This window comes from Octopus bimaculoides, chromosome 7 (genome assembly GCF_001194135.2).
Source record: "Octopus bimaculoides isolate UCB-OBI-ISO-001 chromosome 7, ASM119413v2, whole genome shotgun sequence".
Lineage (NCBI taxonomy): Eukaryota > Metazoa > Mollusca > Cephalopoda > Octopoda > Octopodidae > Octopus > Octopus bimaculoides.
Genome location: NC_068987.1, coordinates 93,991,590 through 93,999,360, shown reverse-complemented (window position 1 = coordinate 93,999,360; position 7,771 = coordinate 93,991,590). Strand labels below are relative to the sequence as shown.

The 7,771-nt window shown below is 36.7% G+C and overlaps 1 long non-coding RNA gene across 1 annotated transcript in view; it reads right to left on the bottom strand.

Moving 5' to 3' along the window:
* Positions 1–239: 239 nt before the first annotated feature.
* LOC106880964 (uncharacterized) overlaps positions 240–7,771 on the bottom strand; it is an 80,709-nt gene continuing 73,177 nt past the window's right edge. Inside the window, exon 3 of the long non-coding RNA XR_001410798.2 lies at positions 240–377. This is a non-coding gene — a long non-coding RNA (uncharacterized LOC106880964). The remainder of the gene's footprint in view (positions 378–7,771) is intronic.

The following is a 7,771-nucleotide window of genomic DNA, read 5'->3' as shown; positions in this document are numbered from 1 at the left end:
ACACCTGAGCTATAAAGTATTATTCAGACACTTAATTATAGGTCCTCTGCATTTCATACCTGAAACACCCAAAGGTTGCCATCAAGATACAGGACTGGGTACTGCAATAGCTTGAGTTTCAAGGCCCCACCCCCACCCAAATTCTTCAGTATGTTCCCGAAAAGTCTGAGAGATCTACATGGTATAAAAACAAAACTGGATCTTTTCCTGTCAAGAGCACTGGGTGAGCTTACCTCATGGTAGGTATCGCAGATGAGGGCTGCAACATCAACTCCGTTATCCACGAAATCGCCACATATTAGAGGAGGTTTCAAATAGCTAAGGTGTATCGAAGCAAAAGGTGGTGCCCCAGCATGGCCGCTGCTTTCGAGCTGAAACTAGTTAAAGAATTAAAGTATTACATATACATCAAATCTATAAGTACAAAGGCGTACAAACAAACACACACTCACACTGTCATACATATGTATGTAAATACATTGTCACCTAATTTAATGACTCATTGTGATGGTAATTAAACATTATTTTACATTTAGATGATATATGATTACTCAATGAAATCTTTCGGCTCTTAAATGTTCAAAGGTTGAAGTGAAAAATACAAATTAGCTTAATACCATTATTGACAGTATCAATAACACCACAAAATGAATGTTACCTGTTTTTTTATTTTTTTAATACCATTAAAGCAAGTAATTGTTCTTTGAACAAAACGTAAGGCACGCGTTAAAGACGAATTAAATCGTATATCGTATAGCTTGAAGAGTTAATGAAATAATCTACATTTCTCAATGGAAAAATTACATAAACGATGCATTCAATGGGAAAGTTTGATGATAACATTATCTATGGTTTATTGTCATTATTCATAATGGTGTACACATATGTTTTGCATTCGGAATCAATGTTCTTGGTACTGGGTCGCAAAAAGTTTCCGGAGGCACTGAAGACATTTCTTACAATGTCCAATACAATGTCTTACAATGTCTAATACAATGTCTTACAAAGGCACCAATAGAGCAGATTTCGGAATTGATGCCACTTTCATAATTACACCACTGTGAATAAAGGAGCTGTTCAATCGGTTGGTGACGGTACATAGGGCATCTATAAACAACTGGGATTAATTCTGTAGGATCCCTCCACAGCCGTCGTATTTCCCCAGCCAAATCCTAGGATTCTCCTATTTTCTGCTCTTATTTCGCCGTTACATTCAAGATATAACCACGCTTATAATGACGCGCTCTTTTTAACCCTTTCTTCAGAATCATGTTTTTCTTCTCAAGTTCTTTGTTTTTAACGCTTGATCTTGACATGTTATAATTAGGCACTTTCTTACTTTTTTTTAATTGCCACTTTATTCACCAAACCCAGGATTTCGTTTCACGTACGGCATCAGTGACTCTCCAAAACTGGCCATGCACAAGTTTCTCTTCAATTTCTCTGACGTGCTCTCTTTGTATTTCATTCGTGCCCTTTTCTTTTATTACGCGCTTCATCATTTGTGCTTTGTTTACTGTCTGTATTATTATTATTATTATTATTCAGTAGTTTTATTTTTATAACGTGCTTTCACTTCACTACCGAGCGCAGCTCTGTGCGCCTTGGGTATGTGCTGTGGTCTGCTGTGGTGCTCTTATGTTTACTGTATTGAAAGTGTCTTGCGTAGAATGTGTGCAGTGCCCAGTAATGCAATTTTCTGTATGTTATATATATTTGTAAGTCCTGGTGTTTTTGTTATGTATTTGTCTGAATATTTTTTTTTATTATACCTAAGGCACCTACTATGATAGGAATTGTTTCTGTTTTTAGATTCCACATTCGAGTTATCTCTATTTCCAGGTCTTTGTATTATTATTATTATTATCATTATTATTATTATTATTATTATTATTATTATTATTATTATGATCATCATCATTTTCTCTTTATCACGGGTTTTGTTGGAGCTTTCTACCTGCAGCCTACGGTACCATGCTCTCCGTTCTTTTCAGCTATCTAATACTTTCCTGATTATTCTGGCCGAGCCAAGGAGGCAAACCTTTTTGTAACAGTTCTACTGGGCACTCTATTCCGATTTCCTTTATATTCCTCTTGTGCAGGTGTATGAGTATATGTGCATGAGGTGTATGTGTGTGTGTGTGTGTGTGTGCGTATGTATAAAGTACAGTAATCCACTTCAGGATGAGCATTCTTCATGCTTCTCTTATTTACTACCTCAATTTGGTCATCCACGTAAAAACAGGAACCATATAGACACCGATGCAACCAACGAAACACCGGAAGCAACGAAAAGAACCAAAAACATGGACAAACTTTGACAAGTAAAGAATTATATTAAACGCTCATCGAATAAATATAGAACAAATTCACAAACTTCCGGCAGCACATGAACGCAAGCCTCCTCCTCCTCCTCCTCCTCTTCTTCAACATCATCATCATCATCACAGGCAAGGAATGTAATAGCGGCAAGATTATCAGAATAAGAAAAAAAAAATTCTTGAAATTCGAAAACGAAATAATATCAATAAAGAACAATAAGAACAAGAACAACAGCAATACTTATAAGTAAACAACCACAACAACAACAACAACAACAACCAGAATAACTTGGACAAAGAATGTCCCACCTCCTGCTATTTTATTTTGACACAAATTGCCAAAGAAATAACTGTCTTATCTCGAGATAAAGTGACTGGTTCATCTTAGTTGACATCTAATGGCATGAGGGTGGTGTGGATGGTAGAGGCCTTACTGATTGTGACAGTGGCGGTAGGGGTTGTAGTGACAGAGATGGTGAAGTTAATAGTTGTGGTGGTGGTGGTGGGGTGGAGGTCGTCGTCGTCGTTGTGGCGTTATAAGGTGTAGTTGTGTATGTGGTGATGATTGTACTGGTGATAGTTTTAGTGGTGATGGTCGTGATAGTATTAATGTTATTTAGTCCCAGCTTAACTTTGAGTGAACAGACCCATTATCAAAAGCCTTCCAACCGTGATCATCCACTACGATATTATCCAGAACGTGCCTCCTTGTTTTTGAGACAGTAATGTTGTGAATTGTAAGAGTCATTAGACTGAATTAGACAGAACATCTTGTGTGCCAGTTCTTTGCACACTGAGTTCAAAATCCGTTCCTTAGGTCTTTATTTTGGAATGGAACTTTTTCTGATGTAGATCCCTGGTCTCAATAACCATATGATGGAAATAACATAACAAACGATTCGACCAAAATCTTTCTGCTATTTCTAGAAAGACCACATTTGTTGATTCGATTTATTTTGATGGTTGGCTGAGGTGGTGGCGCTGATGTTTGTAGTAGTAATGATGGTGGTGGTGATGGATAGTGGTGATGATGGTGATGGTGATGGTGGTGGTGGTTTTGGTTTATGTTTTTGTTTTTAATTTTGAAATATTTCTATGGTGTTCCTTGTGGACTACAAAGATAAAAGATTGTCGGCGGCGATTCACTGGTCAGAAGATATCTTGTGTTGAATGTGTTTGGGTCGGTGGGTGAAGCATTGTGTTCGGAGCTGGTTTGATGAGTTGGTCATCTGGAGTGGAAAGTAGTACGATAAGGGGATAATTTGGGTGGATATAATATTTGTCATTGTCATCATCATCGCTATCATTGGTTAACATCATTAACCTCATCGATATCAACATCACCATCTTCACCGCCATCATTGTCATGATTATTAATTATTCGATTTTGGTGATCACGTTACTGATTTTCAATCATGGCTGAACAATTATTGGCTCAGATATTTTTATTTAATGTCCCTTACTCACAGAATATTGGGTGGATTGTTTTGAGTAGAAAACAGTAAGGTACCATTTGACTGAGATGTAGCTGCTATTACAAGCAAATTCAGTGATCACATAGTGGTTCCTTGATCGTCCCGTGGTGTTATAGTCGTTATTGGTCGAACGAAATTTTAACTTTATTTCTCTAAGTCCACCTAGGAATTGTTGTTTTGTGGTGTTTCTTGTGTTCATTGCTTTCTTCTAAATAATCATTGCATAACTCATTATACAATTTCATTAGGGATGGAGGTGTCAGTATTGTTTATTATAGAAATGGCGGTGACAGCGGAAGAAGCAGAAGATACTTCACTGTTACGTCATCCTCGTTGACGTCGCCACCGCCACCAGCGCTCTCCCTGTCATCAGCGTCATCGTTGCTGTTTGTTGTGGAAGATCACGTTTTCACAAATCAAAGCTTAGAAAATATTTTCTCCCAAGATTATTTCATTAAAAAGAAAAACAAAATATGGTGTTATTTAGTAGTTTATTTATTTATTTTAGTTTATTTTAGCAACAAAAGACTTTAGAATATTTGAACGTTCATCCGCTTATCAAGGATGAATAAAAAGGTTCCTCATTAGACATTTTATGGTGCGAATATATTTGCGAATATATTTGTGAATATATTTGCGAATCATTCTTTGTTTACGGGAGGAAATGATAGACAAAAAGGTCAGAGCAGGGAATATGCCCTTTTAAATATTTGAAAATTCAGAATATAAATAAAAATGACAATTAAACGACAAGAGATAATTATAAGCACAGACAATGAAAATTCTAGAAATACAGAAAAAAATGATGAAAATACAAACAAAGATGGCAATAATAAAAGCAGAACCAGTTCTAGTAAGAAGAAGAATCTATCCGTGGCTAATATTGCAAGCAAAGAAGAAACAATAAAGGTTAAACTCCATGCAAAGGATAAACTTTGAAAGCTATTTGTTACAAAGGAGAGTGCCTCCTTGCTCGAGGGAAGAGCGAAAAGGAAGATGACCTAACTCTCATTTCGAAATCGTAGGGCAACGTCTCTATTCCTTAGAAACAAGTATTGGGAAACCTGGCCGATATGTGACATACAACGCGGCGTTTCATCGACAATAGCAACATCGACCGGAACTTCATGGACAACCTGTACAGGGACAAAGATAATCGCTTCATCGCCACATACACCGACATGAGGGGTGGGTGGGGTGTTGGAAAGTATTCAGGCGTGGAGAGGCGGTGGAGTTTCCTTCACCACACCACCACAAGATCGATGAGAAGTAAGAATTCTGCTCCATCGATATACGACGAATAAGGGATAAGTACATGCATACACACACATACACACACATACATACTTACATCCATACAAACACACACACATACATACATACATTCATATAAACACACACACACATACATACATACATTCATATAAATATACACACATATGTGTGTGTATACATATACAGATAAGCACGCACGCACACGCACACACACACATATAAACTCACATCATTTTGCATGTCTTTGTATTGCATTTATAGGCCTCCTCCTCCTCCTCCTCCTTCTTTTCTTCTCATCATCATCATCATCATCGATATATCATCTCCAGCACCACCTCTGTCACCACCAGCACCATCATCATCGTTTTGTTTCTTTCTTCCCCACACCACCCCCTCCGAATGTTTTGTTTGTTCTGTTCCTCTGCTGAAATCGCACCGTGCAATTGTCGAATTACAGACAGCCGGGCATGAATATTTAATTAGATTAACTAAAGAAACAAATGAATATTCATGTGCAAAGAGAAACAGCACTAATAGTCACTTAGCACCTTCATGAATATTCATTGCAAATTTCTTATGTCCCACCACCTTCACTACTCTGCTTTGTCTTCTTTTCTTTCACCTTCTTCTTTTCCTTCTTTTATTTATATATTTATTTACTCATTATTTCTTCCGTCTTTCTCTCTGATTTACATTTATTGTTTTGTCCTTTCCTTCACGTTTTTCATTTCACTTTCCTTCTTTTCTTTCACTATTTCACTCTTTCTTCTAAACTCTCTTATTCTTCTACTCTTTCTTTCATTTTCTCAAAATCTATCTCATTCTTTCTTTCTTTATTCTACTTGTGATCTTGTTTTTCTTTCCTTCATCTTCTTTCTTGTTTCTTTCTTAAAAGCTTTCCTTCTTCCAAACTTTTCCTTTCATTTTTTTTCACTATATTTCATTTTTTTCCTTTTTACGCTATATTTCATTTCTTCCTATTTTCGCTCTATCCCTCATGTTTTCGCTCCTTCTTTCAATTTTCATTCTCTTTCATTCATTTTCTTCTCTTCTATTACCATCACCGATTCACTCCTTCTTTCAATCCTTCATTATCCTCTCTTCCTCAGATTCCTTAGGCCCCACCGTTCTCCATGTCTTTTTTGCTTATAAATATTTCTATTTCTTTTAACTTCGTCTCTATTTTCTTTCTCTTCTTCATTTCTTCGTGTTTATTTCATTCCAATTCACTTTCATTCTAATCACCTGCACTTTCTAACATTTCTCATCTCAGTCTTTCCCTTTTTCTCTCTCATGCGTGCGTGTAATGTAGGTATGTGTGCATGTGTGTATGTGTATGCGTGTGAGTGTGTGTGTGTATTAACTCGACAAGGGAGACAATGCTCCCAATGGTCGCAGATATAGCCACATCGCGTGATTTCGAATTTTGATGCAGAGTGTCTTAATTCTCGTCAGTGGCTCTTACTGCACCTAGGGTTAAGCTCAACTTACCTCGTCTTATGATTCGCCGCTAAATATTTCAGAATGAAAAAAGGGGCAATACACATGGCGGCCATAGGTCTTTCGAGCCTAGGGAGATCAATATGGTTGATATTCTCCGACAAGGACATCAATTTGAAGGTTTTAAGTTGACGGGCAGCGAAAGAAATTAGGAGGAATTGTTCTTTACAGGACAGACTGAGGGTATCACTAGCGAAGAGACTGAAAATGAGAATGAACACAATATGGGTTTAAACACAATATGGGTTTAAACACAATGTGTTTAAATGGATGACGTTCACATAATGAGAAAGAAAATGTCGTCGACATATTGATACTGGGAGAAATAGAGAATTCATATCTCGTTAAAGTTCAATGGTAGTTCAACAAGAATGAAATCATTGACACGGTATATCTTACCAATCATATATATAGCGTCCTCCTTAATTGCCGTTCAGCCCTCATCGAACTGCCTTATCGTCGAGGGTACCCCAGGATTTACTATCATATATTGTATTACACAGTATAACTATTGCTGTTGCTGCAGTTTATATTGTGCAGTTTCCTTTTTTAAGACTTCAAGGAGTGAGTTGAATGAAATTAGGCTGCTATATCTAGCATGACGGAAGATCACGAAAAAATTTTATCTTTGGCAGGTTTGACTAGAAAGAAGTTTTGAGCCATATATTCTAGTAGTGGCGGCTACTAAGGAGAAAGGTTGGGGTAAAGATCGGTGTTTGGTAAGTATTTAGTAGTTTGGAATTGAAAGTATTGATTGCATTTCCGGTTGGAAGCGATCTGTTCTATCTCTAAAATGATGGACAGAAATCGGAGCAACTTGTTGCGTTGATTTAGTCTCTGGATATTTAAAACATGGTGGAAATTGGCGAGAAAGACAATTCAGAAATTGAAGGAAACAGCGATGTAAACTGAGAGGTGTATTTATCGTCAGGTAGTATTATAATATGTATATTAGTAGAGAGTTAATTGACTGAGATAATTAGGTGATTAATAAGTAATTAGTTGACGTAGTCGTCAGTAAATTAATTTGCATGGCGGTAGGAAAATAAGATACCTGATATAGAGGAGGTCATATAATATTTCAAACTGTATGTATGATATAAATATTTATTATATTACACATACAGATATGTATGTACTGCATATGCTTGCATTGGATGTATGTGTGTGTATGTGCATATATATATATATATATATATA